At 37.6% G+C, this 27,375-nt stretch overlaps 1 protein-coding gene across 4 annotated transcripts in view; it reads right to left on the reverse strand.

Moving 5' to 3' along the window:
* Nucleotides 1-27,375, reverse strand: part of NCOA3 (nuclear receptor coactivator 3) — a 63,101-nt gene that overhangs the window by 27,912 nt on the left and 7,814 nt on the right. For all 4 annotated transcript variants that reach the window (XM_048321453.1, XM_048321452.1, XM_048321454.1 and 1 more), the window contains exons 2-4: nt 21,471-21,510; nt 8,735-8,816; nt 1,742-1,815 (exon numbers count right to left, since the gene is read on the reverse strand). The gene's annotated coding sequence lies outside the window, so the exon portion shown is untranslated. The remainder of the gene's footprint in view (nt 1-1,741; nt 1,816-8,734; nt 8,817-21,470; nt 21,511-27,375) is intronic.

Below are 27,375 nucleotides of genomic sequence, written 5' to 3' on the forward strand. Positions count from 1 at the left end.
GAGTGGAACCAAAGGCAGCAATATTCTGAGCGAAAGTTCCAAACTTTCATGACTATGTGCAACATCTTTTCAGGTATAATCCTAAGTTTTCCAACATTCTTCTCAATTCAAGAAAACAAAAACGAATGAAGATATTCTTGTTCAGCATTAACTGTGCTGAAAAAACACCAGTCCTTATTATTAAAATGCTAAAAAGGCATTTAATGCTAAAATGCTTAAAAGGCCTACATCCTTTGCCATATCATTTCTCAGTGAAAAGCATAAATGACTTGTTAAAAAGGTACTGGGTTCTGCACATGGCAGGTAAAATAAATTCCAGTAATTACTAATCCATCCATTGCAACAGCGTATGTACAGCCTTCCAAACAAAACCATAGAATTTAAAGAAATCATGAGCGCTCATAAGTAGCAGTTTCCAACGTGCCATGGTTTCAGTATTTTGACAGGGTAAAACCCATTGTCTTCTAACATTCTGCCCTGGAGTAACAAGAAAACAATGCACATGCCAACAATACAGTATGTTTGAAATGGGGTAAGTTCCTCAGGCCATTTCCTATAGAGCATTCAAGCCAAAATTATGTCAAAATTACTAGGCACAGTAAGCAGAAAGTTTTCAATTTGATGCAACTATTTCTTCCCTGGTCTTACTCAACTCATCCCCCAGAATGTGGAAAGCTACTAACTTAATATCCCTTAGATTGCTTTCTGCTAGCTTGTCTTTCAATGCACTCGTTTCCTTCTCCAGCTCAAGCATGATTCATTCCCTTATGCCCAAATTCTCAGTAGCTGGTAGATGAAAGACCTATTCACCAAACAGGACATGGCAAGCGAGAAGATTTTGTCCTAGCAGGGGCCCAAAAATACAAACAATTAGATGCTTCGGATTTAGTTTTTATATCTGTTTCTCTGAAACAGTTGACTACCCTCCAAAATGCATAACTATACAATACTAATTTAAAACATATCCACATTTTTTTTTTAATAATATTTTTTGCATGAAAACATTTTTAATACTTTGTTGGTCCCATGAAACCACCAAGTTTTTCCTATATTAAGTATGTGTACTTGTGGTATCTTGCATCCTTGGAGCTCTTCTATCTGAGCTGATTTCTTGTTTGAAAAATTGGCTAAGCAGAACTTAGCATTACTTAGAATAAGCCAATTACAAAGAGTTAAATCAAACAAGTTCATTTCAATGAATCATGAGGATGCCCTGGAACTTTTAAAATTGTATACAATGTTAAAATATTAAATATAATTCTCCCTCCTAAAAATCAAGATGTAAGTCACACATTTTTGCAAGATGCATATTGTAGTATTTAAATTTTATTTGATAATAAATAAATCTAGACGATATTCCATTCTGCAACTCTGTATTCTTAGTGGAAATTTGTTACTTCAAACCTGTATCTCCCTCAAATACACATTAAAAAAGTATCAAAGCTTTCCAGTGAAACTTCTGATTCAAAATATTATTGGTATTATGCAGAGATTCTTTTGCTCTAAGACTGACCACAGAAACAACTGATGTTTCCACTTACATAGATAGGAATCCACAAGAACATAAGCAGCAATTTCACTTTCTGGCAGTAGTGCAGTAAGGTTTTTGGCTTGAGTTGGGTTTTTTCCTTCTTTCTTCCCTCCCCCCCCTTTTTTTTAAAGTACATGCTTCTCATATACTAAACTGTAGCTTTAAAAATGTTCAGGTATATATAGTCCAAATATGAGATCAGTCACTTACTAGTCTTTAGCAAACATTCAAGCACTGCATATTTTTCAGTGGGCCTTCAGAATAAGAAGTCATTAAGTCACATCCTGAAAAACAAAAATAATATATAATATGTAACTTCAAGTAACTGTCATCTCTGCTATACATTGAACAGCTCAGAATTCTGAATCTTAACATCACAAGTGCCATCCAGTAAGGCAGATTTTCTTTCACATAACAACTAAAAGTATTTATTTTAAATGTAGTGTTCCTCTCTTTTTTTTTTTTTTTTTAAGAAACAGTGAAACTAGTATAGATGTTTGATCTTAGTAACTTTTAAATCTTAATATGAAAAGCCACACTATCAAAGTAATTATTTAGTGAAGATATGACCAGCAAGTAAAATTAAATGTGCAGCCACTCTACATTGGTCTGTACATACTGCTTGCTATATAACTAATACATGAGAGTAACAAATTGTTTTCAGCGCTATGAACACTCAGGTTTCTGGATCGCTCTCCTTCTGTGGAATTCTACAAATGATTAATCCATATTATCATTCATTTTATACAAAGTATGATTAAGTGTACTAACTAGTGAGATTCCAGGTCTCTATGGAGAATTACAGTAACTTGGGCAAAGTTTTAAACAACAGCTGTGCAATTGATCTTTTGAAAACTGCTTAAAGTGCTATGTAAGGCAGAACTTGCTCAAGCTAATAAATTGCACTTGGGAAGTATTTATGAGACATTCACATGTAAGCACACCATAGTCCTACCCAAAAGAAAGAGTTTAAAAACTGATACCTACATGCAGACTATTTAATAGGTAATCACTAGCAGGCAGGTGAAGGAGTTTTATTTAAGTAGCTCATTTCTTAAGAAATTAAACTGAAGCTTTTCATACCAACACGTTACATACGCCTTCGTCTGCTTTTTAACCATCCCTTTGACAATACGGATTGTAGCTTTATTTATACAAACTTGAATTATCAATTAGAAGGTTGATTGACAATATGGTCAAATAAGAGTAAGCATCAAGAGTAAATTTTCTCCTAATTAAAGACTTCAATAACACCACGTTTATGCTACATCTACCTCTGCTAATCATGAAAACTCGGCCAAAAGCACACACACACAGAAGAAAAACCTAAGAAATCTTAAAATGCAGTATCAGAAACATTTGTATGTCAAGTAAAATAAATCCTTCAGCTTTTCATTTCTGTAAAAAATGTTATACAAGACATATACTGCTCAGTGTTAGCTTGATATCTAGCTTCCCTGGGGTAGTCTTATATACCCAACAAGGGCTATTTTCTGATGTCTCTGCTGGACAGAATTTATAAAACAAAAATGTAGCATAAATTACAGTCACAGTTCAGTCACATGGGCAGGTTTTTTCCTCAAATTTGAAAAACATAAGATGGAATACAACTCCAGAATATGAACTCTACAAAGTAGTATTGCAGTAAAATAATTTAAAAATAACCTTATGAATAATTTGAATCTGGGAGACTAGAGCAGCATTTGCACTCATTTGGTCTGGCCAAACACTGCAGAGGACCATTCTAAGAGAACTCTCAACTGGCAGGGCAACCTAGACACATATTCTTGGTTCTGTTTTACAGACCCAAATGATACTAAAACAGCCTGAATTAGGGATGAAAAAAAACCCTTCCCGGTGAGCGAAAACACTACACCAAATATGCTACAGCAAAATTATGTCATATGTCCACAGTAAATCAGACTTCAAGTTACTACCACTACAAATAAAACATGATATATAAATTCTATAATCCACAAAGTCATTACATTGTGATTCTTGAGGTGTGCAGGGCCAGGCATAGGACTCAATGATCTTGATGGGTCCCTTTCAATTCAGCACATTCTATGATTCTATGATCTATGACATTTAAATGAAAAAACGAAATACGTCCGTCTTTTTCAATAATACTTCGTCTTTTTTTTTTGCTAATGACAGTCCAAACTCTTAGATATTCAAAGCTGACCATTCAACTCAATTGTCCCTACTCTAAACCCACATGCTCCTCTTCTAAATACAGAGGTATCAGTCAACTGCTTAACATCTTAATTTCAAAACATATTTTAACATTGTGCTCTGTTTTGCTTCACATGAAATAGTTTAAGTTATTAGGGTGCTTGTATCAAAGCACAGCCATGCACTACACGCTTGGCATTTGGGGCCATGCAGTCAGCTTCCCTATCAGATCTTACCACACCAGTACAATTTTCAACACGTGAGCATACAATTTCCTGCCTAAAGCCTGTTCAACCAAAACCCAAGAGTGCGCAAACAAAAATATCATATTCAGCATGTTTTGATCTCAATGAGCTCAACATGTTGACCTTCGACCGATTTCCCCACCCTCTGGATGAGCTACAAAGATAATCAATTCACATCGTATAGAAACTTAGCATCCAACACAGCCTGGCTACCAAATCTAAGTTTACATATGGTACGTTTTTTGATCCCATTTTTAAAACGCATAAAGAAAGATCATTACATTACAGTCTGGATGAGGTGGCTAAGTGACAAACCATATTGTTACCTGTGGCACAGACAACAACAAGATGACAGACACCTAAACCTACACTGTGTTCAGGTTAAAAATATACATATATATATATATACAATGTGCCAGATATGGTAAACACAATGGTTACTTTTTAAAAGAAGACTTAAAAAGGGTAGCATTTACAATCTTCCTTAAATGTTTCAGAGATAATGAATGTGCCTCTTTAAAAAAGAACCCAAATACAACACACTTTAAATTACAGTGCATAAGACCAATGTATTTTTAAACCTCTGAGGGAGGGGCAAAACGCAGCAGACAAAAAATGCCACTGAACCTTTCTACAGCTTTGCGAATCTGAGACTGCAATGTAACAAACTATTGAAACAGATACTCATGTACACTGAGTAAATAAAGAGGTTTTTGTGTACTGTAAGTAGTTTATACTAAGAAGTCTTTCATTACCTTTTAAGATGAAAGCACCTATACTTATATTATGAAGCAAACAGGAAATTATATTAATTGTATTGATACACCACTGTGCTAATCCAGCACTCCCTCCATCAGTACAGTAACTAATAAAATACTATTCCAAAACATAGGCATTTGATCATTCTCTACTCTTTCTCCCTCCCACATTCCTCCCACAGACAAAAAAAGTGATTTACTAGGTAATAAATGACTCAGAGAAGTCACTGAATCAGGACTTTCAGTTGAAAAAAAAAAGTGCCATCTATAATGCCAGTGAAGCACACCTTGTTGCAACATGTTAATTATTCTTAACTCCACGTACATTCATTTTATATTATACATTCCATCTTAGGGAGACTAATTTTTCAGACCTTGTCAGGTTTAATACCAACTCCCCTGCAGTGTTTATGTGCAGTAAACACCATGCACTCCTGGGCTATTTTTCAGACATGACAATTAACTTGAGCCTTTTTCACTTTGCATATATTAATATGACAGAACACTTTTAGTTAAGGTATGGTCAAAGGTGGAAGATGCTTGGCGTTTGTCTCCCGTTCCTCCGATAAATAACACATGTGATCTATTTTTGGAATGTCATTACTTGTTAATTTGTTTCCTACACATCCCTGTTTGCTAGTCAGGGCAACACATTAAGGACCACGTTTACAGCAAACAAAATGTATGAAAGAGAAAAGCAGGGCCCCGGTGAACACATTTATAAAAAGAACTATTTTTTACCCTTATGCCTTCACCGCACACTGCCAAACGCTTGTAAGAATTTGTCACTTGTCCGCTTCCAAACAAAGCACTGTGGTGAAGTGGTCACTGCATCTCATCACAGCTCCAAAGACATGTGAGCCACATTCTAGCCTCAGAACAGCTGCGGTTCTCAGAAGCCAGCTGTGAACAGGTAGTAGCTTATCTGTCTAGAGGTGTTTGCTCAGGATATAGCTTTCATAAGGAAGAGGCAGTTGGGCATGATGCAGCCATGCCACTTATTTGCACGATCCCTGCAGTGAGAATTCGTAGGCTCAAACACAGCAGGCCAGAAAGATATTGAAGGTGGTCTTCAATCTTGACTAATTTCCAAGCCACTGTGCTGGAAGAGGTAATTAGGGCTTTCATTATAGCCGATGGCTTCAGTTGAGCGGCTTTAGAATACATTTAGAGTATTTTTAACATAGGTAAGTCATTAAAGACTGGTATCTAAAAGAAGGTAGTAAATAGTTATTTTTAAAAAAACCAACTTAAAATTTACTGAATATATACATATATAGAAACAGAAAAATCTCTAGCTCAAATACCAGAAAGAAAGAAACAGGATGTGATGTCTGGGTTACAATAGTGGGACTTCTAACTACGTAACTGGTAGGAAACAACAGCCTACTACTATATTCTGTAAAAACATGCTCACAATAATTTCAGTCCCTCTTCCTAAATACTGGAAGGCAGTTCTAAAAAATATAGCATTCCATGCTACCAAGCCTCAAGTACTGGACAGAAGCATTGATCACCCCCTGAAAAAAAAAGTGGCAGAAACTGGGCAGCATGCAGTCATGAATTTGCACCCAGCTGAAATACACAATACTTTCAAGGGCACATGTATTTGATGGAACAGAATTCAACATGACAAACAATAATGAGAAGCACCTTAAATAATTTAGCTAAATGTTTAATTTAATCTCACCATCCTATAAAACAACTAGAAACTATGCTGCATCAACAGATTTTTTTACCTTTTGAGTGATGGGAAGAAAGTAGCCACACATAGAAGGATGTTGGTACAAGACAGTTCAGACATGTAGTGTGAAACAGAATAGTTTCCTGTTTCTGTAAAAGCTTGCTTTTTCCGTACATAAATAACCTATCTCAAGACCATGTAAAAGAGAAATCTATTTGCTTACAGTAAAATAATTTTTAATGAATGGAAGACCACTGCTACTGCTTGCTCAATTAACCATTTGTGTATCTGTGCAAATAATATGGTCCACAAGCAAATACAAATTGTCTACCATGACACCTCAATGTACGGAATCAAGAGACAAAACACATGTGGTGCTCCACATACTTCAAAGAAATCTACATCTATCCTAAGAACTAAAATCTAAATTCACTCTTCGGACAGACAGGGAATATGGTATTGAGGGTAGCTAATCTCAGAGTAAAAATGTCTCTATTCATATTTATATTCATAAAATTAAAAGTATTTATTTAGAATTAGTTATTTCTAATACTCCTAGTTGTTTTAACAGCACAGGCGCACACACCTGCCTTTAATCTTCAGGATAGCATAAATATAGCTTTAAAACTCAATTGCACACCTACATTTCACAGTAAAACTGCACAATCCTTTGGTGGTATTTTTAAGTCAACCATCTTCTGCCATGTTTTGCCACAGATTTCCAGTATATACAAATACTGCCAGCTAAATCTTCCATTCACTCAAGCAGAATAATTTAAAAATTATTTGTGACCTAAATTTCGTTTTGTAGAGCATATGCCAATTTGCCTGAGAAAGGAATCAAAGGAGGACCGGTCATTACAGTTTCATGTGAGAGAAGAACCCAGAAGAGTGTACACATCTGTGACATCTCAATATGAATAGAGACAATAGGAGCCTTATACAGCTATAATGGAGGGTGTGGGGGAGGATGGCTTGCAAGCCTTTTTTGTTTGTAACACGAAGATGTGAATAATTTTGCAAAATGCAGTTAGGAAGCCTTATGTGCCATAACTAAATTAGTCTATTTCTTGCTGGATTTCTCTGCTGAATTCAATTTTTAGATGAATCAGACAGCAGTCATGAAACAAACTCAAACACAGAAACAAGAAAAGAAAACATGAGTCTTTGCAGGAGGAGAAGAAAAAGGAACCAGATGTGTATGATGGAGACATTTTATAAAAACAATCAAAAAAAGGGCAAATCCATGGAACAAATAATGCCTAGCATTTCTATGGACTGCAAAAAACCTTATTGCCGGGACATCAGAAAAGGTAGATAAGACCCTTATAAAAGTACTGGAATAAAGGCAGCAGAAAACAAAAAAATATCAAATTCTTACTATAACTCACCAGATGTAGACTTCCTAAATTTCATTCAAAATTCGGCATAGTATTTAGGGATCTTTATAAGACCAACAAGACTACTAGTCAGAACAAAATTGATTGGCTTTGAATACCTCTACTGTAAGTTCAAACAGGCCTTTCAAAGCTTAAGCTCATTTTTAACATGATTTTTTTTTAATAGGAAAATGCAGTGACACACTAAAAAGACCAAGTAGTAGAATCAACACAAATTCAAAGCTAGTACAAAGCTATTTGTTTCTACTTCAGCAGAAATCAGTAAGGAAAGCCACTGTTTACTGTCCCTGTGGCCTGAGAGATTAAGAAACCTGAGCCTGTAACAGAAGCTAGAAATAACCTGATTATCCAGGCACATCAACCCACCCTAACCTACAAACATTTACACAGATAATGCAACCTACAGAGATTATAAATGCATAAAGTCCTTTCAGCTATAGCACCCAATCCTCGTATTTATCACGTTTTTCAAGGAAGTGCAGGAGGTGAAATGCAACTTGCAGCAGGAGGTCTGCTTCATCAAGATCACACCACTTTTGTGTCAGAAGAACACTATTCTTTCTACATACTGGTTTGTACATTAAAAGAGAAAAAAAATTTCTCAGATACTGATTCCTGAAAAACAAGACTGTGTGTATGTACACATATCCTTAAAGGAATTCACATGTCTACAACTTAAAATTTTTTGTGTCTGTTCATGGTGCATCCTGATGGTATTGCAAGAGAACTTACAAAATTATTATACTAGCAGAGGAGGTAAAAAAATGAATAGATTGATTTTATTTTAAACTGTCTTTCAGTAAGTTGTTGCTATAAACATGCTCTTCAAAAAGGCATTTGAAATCCAGAAACCCAAGCCATTATTGCTGCAGAAGACCAAGAGTTCACTCATCACTGAAAAGCTGCACCAAGGATGTGGACAGGACAGTTTTGAGACAAACCTGAGGAAGAAGCCAAGAAAAAGCCACTTATTGCATCCCACGATGAAATCATCGCACTGCAGGCAGTAAGTTTCACCACCAACTGAAACAGATATAAAAGCAGAAAAGACAGATACAATGGTAATGTTTCAAAACCAAACAAAAATCTGGAGTCCAACTACTACCTGTCTACTCTTTTTCAGCATCATTTATGCCAGTATGAGAGTGAGGAGCTGATCTAGGGGGAAGTGCCAAGCCTTAATAAACCAGCAGAAGTTTGAAGCATGCAATAGTAGTCCTGACAAGCTTTGAAACATACAGTAGTTTTCCAAACTGAGAGGCTGTGCTCTAGAATTTCCTCTAAATCACCTTTCCATCCTTCTGCTTAGAAGAAAGCAGATAAAAAACTGCTTTCTAGATAGAAAACTGCTTACTCTAGATAGAGAAAAATATAGATGAAAACACCACGGCATGAACTTCCCTTTAAATTTCTTGTTCACTGTAAATGTTCTTGTTCACTTGTGCAGAAACCTTGGTGGGGGAAGAAAATTTTAAAATGGCAGCTACAAAGTTGCTAGCAAGACTCCACTGTGGCATACGGGGAGAGGACACCAACACCAAGATTTACTCTCAATAAACACACAGAATAAAACAGTATAGAAGGCCAACACTGATTTTCAGTTTGTGAGTGCTCATTTAATGCTTTTTGGTTACAAAATGTCTCCGCAGTATCTGTGATAACCTTCTTTCCAGCCACATTCATTACAGGAAATGGTTACACTAGTGACATTTCATTATCAGCAGTTAGCTCTCAATAATAGTCTTTACAAACACTCCCCCCAGTGGGGTCCTTCGAAGTTAAAGGATTTACAAAACTAATGAAACTTGTGCTTCTGTAGCTTCAGTGTCAGTGTTCATTTTTTCGCCAGTTTCCCACCCTCCTGCTGGCATGTGCAGCAACAATTTTAGAGTTTATGGATTTCTGCCACTAAAAGGCATGTACACACAGTGTTACCACAATGCAATCATGCAACTGTTCAAGAGAGACACATTAAATGATGCTTCAGAAATAAGAGTTCAGAAATGATTCCTAATTTCTGACAGTTGTTACTCTCCTTTAGAAGAGCACCTATTCCATTTTACTGTGACAGGCAACATGATGTGGAGCTTCACTGCAGTTCCACTGTGAAGGCAGATGAACTGCCACGAAACAGACAATGAGAAGCAGACAGGACGTACACAGGCACAGGGAGGACAGAACAAAGAATCACAGGGAGTGGGGAAAAAGACACCATATAATAGCTGCTGCTTAGGAACACCAGCTGGAACAAACAGGGAGGCCACAAACTATCATTACAAGTGCATGTTTCTTTTGCAGTTGCAAGGAGAATTGCACACAAGAGGCTGCAGAAGATCTGCTATTAATCATTTAATATTCATTGTTCCCTCGATGTTGCTGGCAATGCTTCTGGAGACTCCCTCAATTCCCAGAAAAAGCTGCATCAAGAACAGCAACACTACAAGAACAGCCCACACCTAACAGCCACAATTTTGTCCTACTGTATTAATGCTGCTGTAAACACGTCTTAACCACTAAACTGTTTACAGACTGAATTTTTTAAAAGTCCAAATCACGGCAGTTGTGGGTTCCTCCCCAGCTAAATCTCTAATTAGGAAAATGAACATGCTATATAAATCTGATGAAACTATTTGCAAGAACAAGACACGAGAGATATGAAAACCACAGACTGAAGTAGTCAGGCATCAGGTTTCTTTGTTGAGGAAGAGTTTTGAATGGTATCTCTAGGTAAGGTGCTGAGTGACTGCTTGATTAAGTGGCACTTAACATTCAGTAAATTTAATGTTACAGCAAGAACAGGAGGCTGATGTCTGTGCCTACGAGCTAGTGAGGGAGGAAATGGAAGCTGATGTAGTAAAGTAATCAAGTTAGCTATTCTTTTGTCAGTGAAAAGACACATTTAAGGAGAAAGAAACGTGGAATAATGAAATGTCGTGTTCGTATTTCACTGAAAATGTAATGCTGCTATAATTTGACTGCTTTGGCAAAGCTACACAGGGAAGACAAATTTTCTCGGCCACAGATATTGCAGGTTTGTGATAAAATCTGCATAGTGTGAAAATGGCACACACTTTAATTAGGTCCAGAATTTGCTAGAGTCGCACACCCTAAATAAAAATTCGTAACACTGGCTTCTCTGGGCCCCTGACACTTTGCAAGCTGGCAGTGAAGTTCAGCTGGCACTACTTGTCTCCCAGACTGAGGTGTTTGGCGTTTTCTTGTTTACGGAAGATGCAGAAAAGTAGTTAGTTAGGTAAATATGTATTTAATTCACGGACGTATGAACTAAGTAGTAATACTGAGACATTTCTACGTTGGATTTCAGTAAGAAGACACCACTTCAATCTTTTAAAAAGCTCAACACGTGTATTAAGCAACTGAGCTCGCTGAAACCAGCGTACGGGGTGACTCATCCTCCCTTCACCACTTTCTACTTAGCCCCGATCGTCAGCATCAATTTGCAGGTTGCTTTTTGTTGGGTTGTTTTTTCTTTAACCATACAGAAACATGTCGGAAACTGAAAAACGGCCTCGTACTTGTTTAGCGATATGAGTTTTAGAAGATAGCTGGTACTAGCTGTTAAAGGCATATTCCAGCTTTGCCGTTAGCAGCACACAAGCACTTGTTCTCGTCCTCCTCCTCCCTCGAAGAAGCTGCATGCAGCACAGCACGATCACAGAGAAAAAATACAGGAAGGGGGGGAACCCAACCCTCTGCTCTTGGCAAGGGGAAGGCGTTCCACAAGAACTGCTACAGGGTCAAAAGTTTACCGTGGTTTCAATTTCACCTTTTTGCAACCAATGAGCGCGCGGCGGCTCCAGACAGAACCGCGGGCGGCAGCGGCCCTTAACTCCTTGCGGTCCGGCCCGCCCCCGCCAGGGAGCGGACAGTGAGGGAGAAGGGCCTCTCTCCTCCCTTTCCCCTCTCTTCGAACGAGCAGCAGAACGCCCAGCAGCCTCCTCCGGACCGAGCATTGCTTTCAGCATGGAAATAAAAGGAAAGGGGAGCCGTCGTTAGCAGTATGGCAGCGAGGCAGAAGTTAAGACCTGCACAAGTAGGGCCCCTTTCCCCCGCTGTAGCTGAAAACCATGGCAGTAACCGAAGGGGTAGAACTGATACTAGGCATTATCAAAGCATCACAACTCTGGAGATGTTACAGCTATGAGCTGCCTGTTTGTGGTGGCAAACAAGAAAGTCTGACCTTGAGAAAGGGGAGGGAGAGCACCAGCACAAAACTCTCAGAAAAGATTCTGAATGCGCAGTCCAGAGCTGCAGTAATTTACTTTGTTTCACCTCAAAAGGAGGAATCCACGGTGCTGTGGCTTAAGGCCGCGCAGCCCAGGAAGTACTGCTGCCCAGTCCCTAGAGTACCAGTAATAATAGCCTGCTTCTAGATGTTGACTAGAAAACAGGACATCTTCTACTCCATGAAGGATGGAAATAGAATTCATGGCTCCTGGCACAAAAATCCTCAGGTTTTCAGTGTCTTGCAAAGGAAAACAAGTAATGCATAGCCACAGAAGTAAAAAATGGTCTGGACATGAGATTTATAATAGATTGGCTTGGTTTAGCACTGAAAAAGACAAGATGCACTTTTACTCCACTCATGTTATTACAGAACTAGAGCATGAACACAGAACAGGCTTCTTGGTCCACTGTGTCATCACTAACAATGCAGTTTTCACCTCAGGAACTACAGACTCAGTGAATCAGTCCATGGTGGGGTACCTCAGAATCTGTGCTGCCACCAGATCTTTCTCTGGGAGACTGGTGAAAATGTTGATGACAGCAAATCTGAACGGCACCATCTACGATTCTGTTTTGGCATCCATTTGAACTTGAAAAAAGTCAATGTCCAACTACACTTAAGCAAGGAGAGCAACAGATTTATCACCCCTTTATTGGTCTTGCAGACTACAAGGAAAAGAGGGCTAAAGGACGTGTGAAGATGCGGAGAGAGTTCTCAGTTCAGTGTAGCAATGGACAATATAATACATCATGAACGGAAGTATATAAAGCATGTAGTTCAGGCAAAATCTGTATCGTTGTAACCTAAGAGTATGATTCAACACAGCAGAAAGGGGTAGGCTTACTTAGAGATCTTAGCAGCTCTGATTTGATACCAAGTAGAATGGCAAGTCATTGCACACATTTGCAGAGTAAGACACATGGAACTAACCATTCCAAAGCAGGAGGCAGTCAAATCAGGAAACACTTGGAGGCATGTATGTTGGCGTAGTCTGATCTCTAACACAGTGCAGAAAGGATGACAAGAATCTGAACATACTGTGAAGAGGTAAAATGAGTAAATATGCCATCCACATGCAGAAAAGGTACATGGTAAGGATGCCGGTGAAAATACAACTCAGTTTTCCAAACCCTGAAGCCAAGGTAGATTGTTCAAGATAATGCACATGACAACGTAAGGGGGGAAAAAAACACTGTTTTTCAGTTGGCAGCTATTACTAATTTGCCATCGAGACACAGTTTCAAAATCAGTAAATTATCTAGAACCTTAAAGGCTTTCAGTGCACTTTGCAATGGTGAAAGATACTCTGGTCTCAGACCTCTATACAGGTCCAGAAAAAGGATAAAGACTCTTACAAAACATCTATGCCAGCTGAAAACACTGCCAATCAAACTTTTGTAAATCATTCTTTTGCAAATCATACTTCTGCAACTCAATTCACAAAATAGTTTTAGGCAATAAGATAATAATGCAAAACCTCCTTAAAACCTGCCTCAGGAATAGTCAGCCACTCCATTTCAGAGCAGCCAAAGAAAAACAATTTCCACCTGGTGGGCAAGGTCAAACAGTGATTTCTTGAGCCGACATAGGTAGATTCCTTTCTTAATCTATGCAAATAGGCACAGCGGCAGCTTAATGCAGATACTATGAGGTTAAGTTTAGTGCCTTGAGATCTGCTAACAAAAGATGCAGGAAGTGATTAAAACATAAAGTCAGAAAGTTGAAGACATCATAATCTTAGCTGACTGAGTTAATGCCCTACTACCAAGCTTTTCTACTGTAGTTCAAAAATGGAAAGACACCAAAGAAAATGCTATCAAATAATGCTGTATATTCACAGCTTAGCTAGGTTAAAATACAGTTTTGCCAATACCAATTTAAGACTTAATTACTTTTCTAAAAAGCTCTTGGTACGTTCCTCTCAGTAAAAAGTGCAGTTTGGTTTTGTTGTTTTGCCTTCTCTAAATACCGTGTCATTTTAGAGAAATTCTTTTAAAGTAAGATATCATACATGAATTCCCTTTTTGTAAGAGGGCCTCCTTTTAAAAGAAAATGGATACTATAAAATTTTATATCAAGTCAGCATGTTACCAAGAAGCTTTTCTGTGTTTTCTGAATTTGATTAATACAAGCCAAGGTCACTTCCTGAAAGAAAGATGCCTACTACTGCAGCTGCAAGCAAACTAGACTCAAAAAGCTGGGGGATGGGAAGGCAATACCGGCAATTGCTAGCACTGTCTCCAAAAATATACCAGTTACAAAACTTGAGTAAAATTTGGAATTTTTTACTTCATCACTACATAAGTAACCTAATAACTGAAGTCTGAGTCTGTATAATTACTGTTCCAAGCAAACAAGATTCACAATGATGCACCAGCTAGCCTGCAAAAAAATGGCTAATTCTGAGGACCCTTTACTAAACTGTATGCAATTTACTCAAAAATGTACTTTTTTTTTTTTTAATACTATCTATGTTTTATCATGCAGTTCATGAAGCTGATAAGAGACTGACTGCCCTTGAATTAACAGCATGTCTCAGTCCTACTGAGACTGTGAGACTCCACCCAATCCAGTGTCCTATTCTGAAGTCATTTAGGAAAAACACATTTTGGGAAAGCATGCAAGTTCTTTACAGATGTCTACAGCATGCATTTTTCCAGTTTCTGAAGACTGTACCTAGCTCACGAAAACAATTAGAAATAAGCTGTGTTCACCTGTTATGTGTAAAGATATTTTTAGCCCTGTAAGGGTATTTTAAAGTAAGTTGTTTTTAAAATGTGCTACATTTGCATTATGCATGAGGCCAATCAGATGTAGTTTTCCCTTCCCTGTTAACACAACAGGTCATGAAAATGAGACCCTACCAAACAGAAATAGTATTACTTTTGCTCTTTCTACAATTTGGAGTACCACATTGGCAGCAGGGTAAAAGGAATCTATTACTGAAAAACATTTAAAACCATAGATCAACAGACATTTCCACAAGGACATCAGGGGACACACAGACATACACACACTCACCTTTAATTTAATATACTTCATCTTTAATAAAACAGCCTTGATACACCCATCATTGCAACAGATGTTTCATACCAGGCTGAAATTAGGATGATCTCCTGAATGAAAGTTAATTTTGACAAATTGGTGCAGCAAAAAGAAAGGAGCCTTGCTGGTTTTGGGTGGGCATCTTTGCCTAAAATAGAAAAATAAACTACAGCATATCGGTGCATGTGCAGGCACAACTACATCTGTGGTTAAGGATGCCTAACATTTTCCATCACAGCAGCCTGTTCTAATTCTTTAATGCCTGTCTCTGACACGTGCCTCAGAACTACTTTTTGGTTCAGACATTTAAAAAATGAGTGGAGAATTCTGTTGAACAAAGCGTAACCTTTTACTTAAGCCAAGAAGTTAAAGCTTTGGAAGAGAAACTGATCGAATGTCTAAGCAAACTGAACTTCATCTTGTTGCTCCAGTGAAGATCTCTGTATAGCTGGTAAGTGCCATATTTGAAGTACTTGAACATGCTTAGTTTTGGTTTAAACCAGTTGCCAAGATCCTCAAGTATTTCATCTAACCAAGTTTGCTTTGTTGCTGCACAGCTTCTCCATGATAACAAGACAGAACATGCTTTATCACTACATTACCAAAACCAAGAGCAACTTCTCTATAAACCTGCCAGCTACAAAGCAGTTAAAAGTCCCTGGCTGCACAGTAGTTAATGAACAGGGACATTTTTCTAGGTTATACTGCCACACCCATACACAGCATCCACAAAGCATGAGGCAGCAGCAGGATTAAGGGCTTAGCAAAGGCCACACTTCCCTCCAAGATTTCATTTGAAATGGTAGCTGGAGGTCTCAGCCAACAGCACTAAAACCCCACTTTCCTGCCCCTCCAGTGAGTAACCCCTGTAGAAGGCGCACTCAGTTCAGTGACCAGGGTGGCATCCTGCTCGATGACTACCTCACTGGCAAACAGAGTAGAAATTTCCTTATGGCAAATTATACTTCTTTTCCATAAGCTTTTTAAAGACATACAGAACCTTACACTGAAAATACTAAGGATGTGAGCTCATTCAAAAAACTTCAAAAAGTATTGTCAGCTCCACCTCTCAACACTTCTTTAACCCTTTCCACACATTCTTACTTTAAGCAGATTGCTGAAATAGTGCACTGCACAGATGACACAACAGATGAATAAGACTACAGTAGTCTTTTCTGTGAACTGATGGGGGCCAATCCCACAGAGAGTCTCATAAGCAGTTACACAGCAATGACTTCCAATCTACCACACAGTAATAGATAATCATCTCATAAATGGAGATCTGAAGTCTGTCGAGGACCTGTATCTTAACTTGGCCTTTGCCCAGGATGGGTACTTAGAGAGTTCCAATGACATTCAAATTAGGACACACAGTTTTTTTCTAATGAAGAGTAAACAACATGGATACATATTGTCTTGATTATGACAGATCCCAACTTCTGATTAAGAATATCCTTTTAGAGGAGACTTTAAACTGGCATTTAATCACTGATTTAACTGTTGGAATATATTTAGACCCATCAATATGTGTGGGCCCATGAGCATGAAAGAAATATACTCCATAAATCCCATTGCCTTGCCTTAGGCACATTTTGCTAGTTGGCAGATGCAGTACTTATGAACATTTATCCATGTGCTTGCACAAGAATTAAGTTACAGAATTAATGTAAAGCAAAGATATTATTTTACACTGGAAACGTTACAGTTTAGAAAACGTAGATTCATATTCTGAAAAAGTGTTTGAGTGCTGTGGGGAGAGGGTAGGGGGGAAGGCATCTATCCATTACAGGGTTTCAAATTGCATGAGTCTACTCAGACTCACACAAACTGGCTTTAAGAGCAGTTAGGTGCCCGGTGTCTTAAGAGTGCTTTTGAGAATCCTACTTTGTATCTGTTTCCATCGTGCTGCTAAAATAGAGTAGTTTTTAAATTTATTGAAAAACACACATCCTCTGTTTTTAAGATCAGATCTTGGTATCCGCTGATCTAATAGTAATTAAAGGCCTGTTAATGAGTTTTTGACATAACTAGACTCTCAGATTTGAGAGTAGGAGATCAAAAACTACTAAAGCCAAAGTAAGCTGCTGAAGAAAGGAAATCAGAATAGTTCAAGTTTTCCATGCATAGCATCAGTGCTTATATATGATTTATTTAATTGAAAGGAATATGTACAGCTACTTAATACAAAGGTGACATTTCTAAACACCAATTTGTCCTTGAAATATGGAAATGTTTCAAGCTCAATGCTGTCATTAAAATCTGATTAAGTTTGAGTATATGCAGGTACATTTTGTTTGGCTGCAAGAGGTATTCACTTAGTTCAACAAAAATGCTTACCATTCAAAATTTGAAGCAAAATCAGCTGTCTACCTATATTATACCAACAGATTTCAGCATTCCAATAATTAGGATCCCCTTTTCTCTATTTCTTTTTCATACACCTTACCATGCTTCATTCACAGTGAACAGAGCTTAGTAGAGTACCTTCAGTTATATTGAAAAATAAAAGCAGAACAGAATCACCCCCAAATCAGGTTAATTAATCTTTCCACAATACAGTCAGGTTATCTTGTTATATTTCAGATGTTACCTACCCACTGTGTACCAATGTTTGTAACACAGAGCATCCACTACAATTTACTGCTCAAAACAAAGGTGCAGCGGTATTGTGTACATCTCTGGTCAAATGAAATCTTAAGATTTAAGGGCTCAATTATTTAAAAATTAAGCAAAGTGAAGTAATAAAAAGGAAAAAGTCCCAAGGTTGGTATCTTTGTTCAGTGCTACATAAAACAGAGAAGTACCACCTAGAGAGGTATTAGAGACTGGAGAGTCCCAGAGTCTCCTCCGAGAACTACAAGAAAAGGGCAATAGGCAAGCTTTATTACCTGCAACAAGTTAAATTTCAGTTTTTAAATAGTTATTGAACACAGGAACCACTTTCAGACAGCCTACAGAATCCCTATCCTGAGAGACTTTTAATACTTGACGGAAAAAAACCTTGACCAACCAGCACTAACTTTGCTCATGGTATTTGAATTGATGCTAGCATAGTTATGCTATGAGTTTCAGTAAAACATTATCATCAGGGAATTATGTACTATAGCCCAGAGATAAACTCCTACCATTATAACAATAGGCCACTAAGACAGGAAAGTAACATTACAATTGATCCTACTTTGTTTAATCTTAAGATACATTACCACATTCTTTTTGGTTCTGAGTTAAGAGGTATGTTTTATTAATATCATGTACGCTTTAGATTTTTTATACATACATCAACAGTCCCATCTTTACTGGACACAAAGTATGTAATCCTGACCACAACATTCATTCCTACCACCAAGGATCTTTTTTCCCCTCCCATTTATGAGAAAAAACGGCATGCTTTTGAATAAGGCTCTCAGTGCCCTCTGGATTTTTTTTGTGGTCCAAACCTTTCTATTCTTTACGAGAAATTTCCATTGCATAAAAACCTTATGCTCCTAGTTTTTCTAATGTTCTATTAAAGAAGCGGTATCTTCACTTTCATTAAAAAGCCATTTTCCAACAAATTTCACATTAAGCTCCCTAAGATTCCTCAAACAGGCAGAAAATCAGTCTTACTCATGAAAGTTTTTATACAAATGGCACTTCTCAAACACTAATGCTTATCTGCAGAACTCTCCAAAATGACACGAGCACCATTAGCATAGAAATGCCAAGTAATTTTAAGAAGATTAGCAGCCATTCTGGAAGTTAGTACAAGAGGTCAATGACTACCAAAACCAGATGGGATGATATCCTTCCTCTTCAACAAAAGCATTTATGATGTCTTCAGATCCAGTTCCTTCCTTGTTTATAGATAAATAGCTAAGCAGTTGTGCAGTTTCACATCATCAGGAAGCAAATTTTACGTATTCTTAGATAGTGCACTGATGGAAATGCCAGGACAGAGCTGTAGATTTTTTTATTATTACTTTTTTCTTACATGCATTTTTTCTTTCGTTCCCATATACGTAGACTGACTGAATTGTATCTAACAATCAGTAAACCCTGAGCTGGAGAGCCATTGCTTGATCTTTAAAGGGAGTATTCAGCCACATCACTGCACTGCAACATTGCCATATTAGCATCTGATAAGCAAATAAAACATAGTAGCTAACTGAGTAGCACGTGATCATGCATTTATGCCATACAAGCGGAGAAGATCGGCTATGCAGCATGATTGATGGCGTGAGTTTTCTTATCAGTATATGCCATACTGCATTCATCCAGTGAATGAGCTTCTGCTACAGTACATCCCACACAGCGTGGGAAGTTACGTTTAGGTACACCGCAGTCAGAAGTTTACATTCTTGGGCCCCGTCAAAATTATTAGGAGAAAAGTTACTAGTAATTGTCTCTAGGCATAGAATAGCTTCTCTTTTCAAAGTCCAGTAAGTATTTTTTAGTGTACCCAACAGTCCACTGAAAGTTCAAAAACCTACAAAGCCTTACCTACCCCTGAGCTTTCATCAGTACGAAAGCTTGCTAGAATCTCATATAGATGAAGCCTCTAAGTAACACTGTGCAAACAATAACAGGATAATCACAGCACACCATGGAGGGAACACAAGAAAAGAGCATACAAAACTTAAGTCTGGTATCATTAATCCTCTTAAAGAATAAAATTGATGTGACTTTTTTTTATTGAAAGTAGATTTATGACAGACAATATGCTCAGACAAGTGCCTGCATCCAGTCAAGAGCAAATGTTATTTATCACTTCTCTCCACCTCGTACTATTTACCTCAGTGTGTCACCTGTCTACAAAACATGGCTTAGGAACTGTAATGTTTTGATGAGCACAGCTATCTGTAAAAAACCACAAACTCTTCTGTCCTTTGAAGAGATTATTCTCCAAAGGTTTGCTTTCAACTGTCTCCTTTCATTTTCTTCATTTTGCTTTAACCTTACCTCATTCTAACCAAGCCAGCTCACCTGAATTCTATTCCAGGGCACCTGCTAAACTGCAGAGCATAGAGGCTGAACTTATGACAAGAGATTATTCCAAAGGAGGTGCTTCCTTTCTTGAGACCAAAATCCCACTGAACAGAATGTCCAGACAAGTTTTCAGTTTCACTACTCTCCAGCAACAGATATAGAGGCTGACATATTAATCTAATGGAGTATTGAAGGCTAAATTGCTTACCCTAGGAGCTATGATCAAACCTCAAACAAACAATACCCAGCAGCAATTAGCATTGTATCTGCACTGAGCCTAGAACAGATTTAGCTAAGAAATCCTATTTCATAACCAGTCTTTCAAAATAACGTGAATACTTTGCTCAGAACAATTATTGGTTACTTCAGGAAGAAGAAAACTCTAGTACTGGTGATAGAGAGAATTAAAAACCAAAGGCAGAATGTCTTGGGGTGACTTTATGATGTGTATCCCATATCGCTGCCCTATGCCCAAAAATTAATTCTTGTGCCTTTCTATGCCTTTAAACTGAGCCTGAGAGGAGGAAGGAAAAACTGAGCAAAACTTTTTCAAAGCAGTTTGCAGCTTGTTCAAGGTCACACAGAGATAGCAATTTTTTTTTTTTTCAGCTGCGGCAGGAGAGCGAGAGGGAAGGGAAGCACCCGGGCTTGCTTTTCTTTCCAGTTGGCTTTCAGCAGTTTTTTTTCCTCAGCTCCTTTTCCTTTGGAGAGCTGAACTTTTGTTTTCCTGGGACTTCGTTTTTTTTTTTTCCTTTTCTCTCTGCTGGACTGTTTCAACATCAGAATACATTGGGAGGAGTTTCTACTGAGGCCGTGGCCCTGGAGGTGGGCCCACCATCCCGTCCCAGCTCCAAGGAGGGGGAGAGAGACATCTACAGAAGGACTCTGAAATTTTCCCAGGTTTCTCTCAGCAGATCAAGAGGTTGTATTATTTAGCATCATTATCTTTTTTTCCTATGTGTTTGTTAAACAAATAGTTTTTATCTCTTTCACTTTCCTTCGAGGAAAATTTATTTTTTCCCGAACCTGGTGGGGGAGGGGTGGTTGTGACCTGCCTTCTCTCAGAGGATGTATTTTTGAATTTGGCCAAACCGGAACACAGATATATACACACAAGGATGCTAGCACTCCATCCCACAGCTGAAGAGGAGCATGCTTTAATGGTCCAAGTGTTCCCCAAAAAGCCTGATAGCATTAGATACTGCGATACATACCAAGGCCAGGTCACACCATGAACTTCCTCAAGTTTAAGTGAGGTGGAAGACAGCAAACTATATTTGATATTAATACAGAACATAAAAAAACCCCTTTATTTTTCTAAGGGAATTGAAAGTTTCTCCCTTTTTTAACTCCCTAAACATCAATTGTTTATGAGAATTGATGCAGAGAAAACAAAGTACTTATGACAGAAAACTTACCTAGCACAGTGTTCTCTCCAACAGAAGCCAGTAGCAATACCTAGAAAGAAAAAGCATATGAGTGTGTTCTAGCGTGCTCTCAAACTTTACAGTCTACTGTTCAGGAATTTCCTGGTTCAAAAGGACTAAGTCTCCTAGCTGCTGGATATTCTGTGGCAGTCAGTTCTGTAGTTAAGCTCTACACTATCTGAAAGTGGTTTTTTTTTATTTTTAGCCCTGCCATCTGATAATAAGGAGAGTAAGTGAAATGAGTGAAGAAGAAAATGCTTTCATCCTGTCGCTTTTCCATTACACTTGCGGTTTTGTATAGATCTGCCCTGTACTGTTAGGCCAACAAAATAAAATAAAAAAAAAAGGGAGAGAAATGCTGGAAATTCTGTTTCTCATTAAAAATACAGAGAAACATAGTCCATTATATTCTTTTTGATACTGCATATACCAGAAATACTTATATTCAAGAGGAAGACATAATATGACTGTATAATGATGTAGTATTTTCAATTTTCTAACCTTTTTCTTTACTGACAACACTCAACTTTTGGAGCACTACTTCGCACTGGTCTGTCGTTTTGACAGAAGAATTAATTCAGATTTATTTTTTATTCTATTGAGTGGAGGAAAATTGAACAAATATTTATTGATTATAGCATGCCCTCTTCTTCCCTCAGTAAAACACTACGCATAAAGACAAAGGCATCACTGGAGTAAGGACAAGTCTCCTAACCCAAGTGCTGGCGATACATCCAGTCAGTCATCCTGAAAAGTAAGTTCTCTTAAATCACCACAGCTTCGTCTTCAATGACCACTCTGACTGCAATTATTACTTGTGGTTACCAGATCTCATTTATAGAAGACAAGAATAAAATATCAGAGGTAACCAAGCCACACTAGAATCTACTACCAGAACAAGAAGGATTTGAGTTTTTTTCTTGAAGTTGACCAAATCTTCATGCATTAAGCTTCTGCTCAGAGCAGAATTGCTTCAGTCAAGGTCAACCTTATTTCTATAACGTATTTAGCAAACTTACCAGTTAAGTCAATAAATGAGTTTGCAATAAGCAGAATAAAGATACATGTAAAACCAAGCTCAAAGAACACTGGAAACTTCTGCAAGGCCTCAGCATCTAACACTATAGTGAAATATCTCATCTGCCACGCTAGCTTTATCCAAAGCCCAGATAAACAAAGTAAATTTGTTTTAGGCTTTGACAATAAACACATTTCAGTTGTCTTATGTCTTCAGCAATACATTTTGCCTTCAGGAAGAGAAAGTCTCACTAAGATTTAGAAATCCCATCTCAAGCTTGAACTTTGCATCAAATTTGTAAAGCAAATTTGTAAAGCAAATATACAAAGCAGTGGCAGTAATTTTAGTACTTTTAATCAGTGAGAAACCAATTAAACAATACACAATTCACAATACAATCCTTACATAAGCTGGAAAAGATATTAAGGTTCATGTAAAGTTCAACATGCTCTATTTTTAACTTTAGTCATTAGCATTCTCATTAGCAGTAACTTAATACGTGAGAAAGGATTATAAGCAGTCAGGAAGTCAGATGTTGAAATTTTTATATAATTACTTTAAAAAAAAAAAAGTAGCCCAACAAGTGATTCCATAAAAATTACTTGGACCTAGTCAACTAATGCAATCCCCCATTGTCCCAGTATACCAAATTAAGGCTTTATAAATTAGCAATTAATTGCTTGCTATTATTATTTTTTCTTTATCATGGTGTATTTCATAAGCATGTTTCATTCCAAAAGTAAAAAAAAAAAAAAAAAAAAAAAATCTGGACTCCCATTTTGCTCTAGGTCACAGAGTAACAATCCTCACATCCATGTAGTTTGACACTAATACAACAATTTCTTTAGAAAGCCTTTTTAAAAGTGAAATTTAGGATACTGCTGTAAGAGCTACTCAAGATACTTCTTAAAGCATTTCACGAGATCAAAGCAACCCAGCCAAACTCACGACAGACTTACTAGGAGTTGACATAATAGTGAACTGAATGACAATCCCTTTGAAAATGTCCTGATACAACTGCACTTCAAGAAGGCTAACAAATAGGGAAGAGGCATGAGCATCTGCTAGCTAGCCTTTAAGAGGTAACAAACTGGTTTTGAGCGCTCCTGTATGTCTGAGCCCCAACACTGCAAGGTAGCCTTGACTGAAGGCCAGAACTCTTTGAAGAATTATAGGCTATATGAACTATCTGGTTTTTTGTAGAGATTTAGAAGCAGCAGATACCGTGATGTATTTACATACATATGGAAGATACTGAAACTGCTTCAGATGACTGCTAGGAAAACAGTGAATTAGGGACCATCTTCATGTTATTTTACTGCATGTAAGCAATAACTTAATTTCTCTGAGAGGATTAAACTAATTTCTGCCAATTCTGACATCAGTAAATTCTGCCTTGTCACAGTAAATTGTAACTAATACAGAACTTAATATTTACAAGATGACAGTAATAGCTTTTTAAGCTTGAACAATAGAAAAGTGCTGTAGTAAACTTTGCCTCGAGACAGGTCAGTCACATCTGGATATATGGCATCAAACCCAAGGTGAACAAATAATCCCAAATGGAAAACCACCGAAACAGCTTCATTCTAGAAGCTGTAACTTCTGCTTATTTAAAACTATTAAAGCATTTTAATTTTTTTTTTTATCTGATGCTTGATCTGTGCTTTGTCCTTCTGTTTCTTTAGCTTTTGACAAACAGAGACAATGTAGGACTGCATGGAGTAAAGCAGATTCAAGGTAATGCCAAATTCTAGCAGCCTTTGTCATGAAGTTTCTCTTTCACCTAGAATGAGGAAAGAACTACTAAGATAGCTGCCAGTGAAGAAATTTAAGTTGATTAGAAATGTGGGTGAACAGCTCTATATCTTAGGCTTGTTCCAGACTTACTTCAAAAAAGTGACACAACTTTCCTGGAAAACTAGTTGTTTTGACCAAGCTGTATTTAACAAGCTGTATCCTCTCATGAGAGTTAAGAAAGTTTCAATGTAAAATAAAAGCTGCTTCATCTGTTCTGCAAAACGTGTCTACCATATTGTCTTATGTAACAAATCTTAATGTAAATTCCACCAGCTGTGACACACCACTTACAAACTAACTGACTATTTCCCTCACAGAAGAGATATCCAAAAACTGTCTGGACACAATTTTGTGCAATGTGCTTGCTCTAGGATGTCTTGAGCAGGGAGGTTGGACCAGACGACCCACTGTGACGGTCCCTTCCGACCTTATCCATTCTGTGATTCTGTGACGGTGGCCAATCTCGAGTTAGACCTTAAGCAGCTGCTTAATTCTGTTCCATGTCTCCTCAGATTCTTTAGAATAATATTGAAATGCAAGCATACAGAGAAAAGTCAGACCAGTTTCTGAAATCGTTGGCTCAGGGCCTTTAATTTAGCACAAATATGCTAAAAATGCTGTCTTAGTATATACTAGGCAAGTTAGAACAAGCCACTTTTCAGCTGTATCCTTTTGTGGGTGTGGCTTTGGTTTTGTTTTACACTAACCAATAGCTCTAGCTGTATCATTGTTTCAAATGATACAGCTAAAGTCTGTCCAGGACTGTCAGTTACTTTTTTTTTCCACTGTTGATGCTACGGAGCCAGCGTAACTCTAGAAGAAAAACATTCTATTTCATGTACAGTTTTTTTGAGTTGTTTGGGTTTTTTTCCTTGCTTGTTTTTAACCATAACAGCACATGAAAATCTTTTCTAAATGAATCAGTCTGTGGTGAAACTCCTTGCTAACTGTATTTGGGGAGGAAGAAAAGTCTGAAAGTTTTGCAAGTTTATTATTCCAGAAAAACAAAAAGCCTAGACCAGATTAGAATTACTAAATATCAAGGCTCCATATTAGAAAAGCTTTCAGGGCAGCGCGTCTGACTATAGGAAAGTATCCAACCTTTTGTTCAAAATACTACATTAGAAAGCTGAATCAGCTGTGGGACTGCAAAGAACTTAAAAAAGCTTTTGAGGTTGCCAAGGCAAGTAATGTGCCTAAACTTGAAACTTTTGGCTATAGCCTGTACATATATTGGAATAAAACATTCCTACTGCCTAGGATCTTAGCTGACCTGCTTTTGAAGATATCAAATAGCTGAATCCTCAATAAATCTGTAACAGCTGTGGAATATCAGTGTCTTTCTCTCATGAACTCTTGGACAGTTCTTAAATAGACGTAACTACTGCAAAATGCCATGAAAAATACAGACATAAGCCTGACCCACAAGTCTACCCATTCACTTTCAGAAAACCATGTTGAGTGTTTTAGCCTAGTCAATTCAATCTTATGCGTGCAGTATAGTAGAATCTATTGTAACTTCAGACACAAGTTCAACTTCACGAACCACCCCCTTCTTTAGCCTTACCTGTGAATCACTGCACCTTAGACTAAAAATGCTCTCAAATGTATTTGACATTCTCTGACTACGTACACAAGGATTTAGGTAAGAGCATGCATCTGAACGTCTCATTTAAAAAGCTCTTAAGTATGAGAAGCTCTGAATTCCCAGTTCAGTGTAAGTTTTCACCATCTTGTCTAAATTTTCACCGGTATAAGCAGTCATTTTTGTACGAGAAACTTCAGGCTTGGTCACCAATTTCTATTCGAATTCTTCAACTTCTACAGGTTCTACTTTTTGTTTTGTTTTGCTTTTAAATGTGACATTTTTCAGTCATTGATATTAAATTATTTAGGACTCACATTCGAATTAAAATCTGCCTCTCAATGTTCATAATACTCTTCAACTATGTAATGGATGAATCTACAGCGTAACGGAAGACAATCTCCTTTCCCTTGACCCAAAAATAAAATACTACTTTGCATCCCTGTTGTTGCTTTTTTAAAGCAGAATTATCATTTCTGGAATTGTCTGGTGTAGATATTTTGCTTAAGCAAGAAGCACTCCATGGTACAACCGATCAGTGACCTTGAGACTGCTCTTAGAAGGCAGTTGCTACAGTAACACCACCACAACTGAGGTACATCCTCAGCTGGCACCACCACTCTGGTGAAACAGATCCATCGTAAATACATCTATCCTCTACTAGTGTCTCAATATTTAAGGAAGAAACTACTGTATCGGGTTTTTTTTAGAATTATTTAAAAAAACTTGTGCTGTGGTAGACCCTGTATACTAGGTATGAAATCAAGTGGCTAAGGTTATATATGCACAAGTCCACATAGTGTTAAATAAAGTACCCTGAAATAATGTATTACTGAAAGTTACAGGTACTTCACTCACTGTGTTAATCCAGATAGCAGTTCTTGGTCAAGGAAATGAGTCTACTGAAGAAACCTTGCAATAGCATGTAACCTAGAAAGTAAGTTTGACATCTTTTTCCAGATTCTCTAAAACAGATAAAGTTAATGGAACCCTGCTATATCAAACTTAATGCAAAATGCAAGCACAATGAATTACTGCTGCATGCCAGAATACTCCAAGTCTCACATGTGCAACCTCATCACCTTGAAAAAGCTTTCAAGCCAACTTTGCACTAAGGAATAATGTTGCCCCAAAGGGTTTCTCTCTATACAGTGTGCTACTAGTTCTTGTGAGCTCTGAAAGAGGATGAAAAAGGTGACTCATTACTGAAACGTCAACAATGAAACACGTAAACTTGAAGAGTGCTAGTAAACAGAAACATTAAGGACAACCAGTTCTGTTTAAAGACAGAGGATTAATGAACAGATTATTAGTTAATTATAGCAAACTATTACTCAGACATTAAAGTTTACTTTATAGCTAAACTGCATTTTCAAGACACTATTTTTTTCCTTAAACTCAAATCAACAGGAAAGGCCAGTCACAGACGCTTCATAGATTGTTAATGTTCAAGAGATCCTATTCCAGGTAAAACATTTGTGGATTCTAATCAG

This window comes from Corvus hawaiiensis, chromosome 17 (genome assembly GCF_020740725.1).
Source record: "Corvus hawaiiensis isolate bCorHaw1 chromosome 17, bCorHaw1.pri.cur, whole genome shotgun sequence".
In the NCBI taxonomy this organism is placed as follows: Eukaryota; Metazoa; Chordata; class Aves; order Passeriformes; family Corvidae; genus Corvus; species Corvus hawaiiensis.